Here is a 1772-nt window from a genome sequence, read left to right on the forward strand (position 1 = left end):
TTTGACAATGATGCAAGATGATGTATGTCTACTGAACGAGACTTCCAAAGTCAAGATATTTGTTGAAGAAACTACACAGAAACTTACCACAAAGAAAGTAGAAAAGAATTTGGTTACGGAGTTGACCCAGGCTCATCTTTGTTTCAGGTAGTTCCACAAAGCTCTTCAAAATAAAATTCCTGTCTTAAGCATTACTATTTAGGGATATAAATGCTATTTCATAAAGCAAAATTTGCCTTACAATATTATATATTATACAATCTATAATTTCCTAAGGGTGAAAAATAAATCAAGATTGTACAATGGACTGAACTACAGAAGGGGTTGGACAGGAAAATAACTAAGATGATCTTCAAGAACAAGGTGTGTGGTTTGATAGGTAGGAGAAGGGAGATGACTCTAAGCATAACGGAGACATCTCCATGGGCAAGAAAAGTTTTAAAAAACTAAGTCTTCGATAAGCAGAGAACAAGGACTGTCTCCAGTTTACTGTGAAAGAAAGCCACAGACTTTCTCTATTAGGTGTTCTAGAATTTCCCAAAGCCTTCTCTCAGGAACTTTATTCTGATAACTAGCTTAAATCAAGAAACAATATGTCATTGGAGAAGGAGTCAGGTTTAACAATTTGGCTCTGATTGTATTGCCTTGAACAAGACTCTAAGTGCTCTCTGTAGATTAGCAATAATTAAATTGATTTATCTATGTCATGATGTTGAATAAATCAAATCAGATGTTGTTAAGCCCAGTGAATACTTTTCAGTCCTTTCGGTTTACATGGTGCTGTTGAGCTCACTCCTTCTTGAACGTTTTTATCCCTTCACTTTGAGGACATGAACGTTCTGATTTTACTCCAGCTTCCAGCTACTTCTTTTCATACTCCTTCTCCTTCAAGGCTTCTTCTTTGCCTGCCCATAAAGGTACATGATCCACAGATCCTCAGCCTTCTTCTCATCCTACTTAACTTTCTCTGCAAGATAGTATCCTCTCCTATGCCTTGAACGATTTGGCCTATTGAAAGTCAAATTGATATTTCTAGCTTAGACTGTTTACCTGAAATACCAATAACCCACTGGACATCTCCACTTGAATGTCCCAAAGACACCTAAAACCGAACACACTGAAAACACTTCATTATCTTTCCTCTAAAATTTTTTCTTCGCCAATGTCACAATATAGCACCATTTTCCTAGTTTCTCAATCCTGTTCAGCAGTTACCAAATCATGTTGATTTTACCTTCTAAATGATTCATGCCAGTTGCCTAAAAATCAATTTGCTGAAAGCTAATTTACCAACAGGCCAATTTGCTGAAAGCCAATTCACTGAATACCCAATTTGTAAAATGACCAATTCCCTAAATTTAGTTTTGCTTTCGAGCTTTTTGTAAGTACTATGTGTTTATTTTATAAAATTAGAGAATACAAGTAAATATAAAGCAGAAAATTAAAATTACTCAGATTTCCACAACTCATAAATAATCTGTTAACACTTGAATATATGTTGCTCCATATATTTTTTGCATGCACTTAATTTGCATAGTAGTGTTTTCTGGGAAAAACAGATCATGTTGTATATAATATTTTAAAGTTTTTTTCATTTAAAAAATGTCATTAACATCTTTTATACAAATAAATAAAATTAAACATCATTCTTAATGTGTGTGAGGTATTCCATTGACAGAAACCCATAATTAAATCTGTCAATTGTCATTTGACAATTTTTATGTCCAATTTTTCACCATGATAAACAATGCTGAGGAGAATGTGCATTTTTT

The sequence above is a fragment of the Galeopterus variegatus genome, unplaced genomic scaffold (assembly GCF_000696425.1).
Source record: "Galeopterus variegatus unplaced genomic scaffold, G_variegatus-3.0.2 Scaffold3977, whole genome shotgun sequence".
Taxonomy (NCBI): domain Eukaryota; kingdom Metazoa; phylum Chordata; class Mammalia; order Dermoptera; family Cynocephalidae; genus Galeopterus; species Galeopterus variegatus.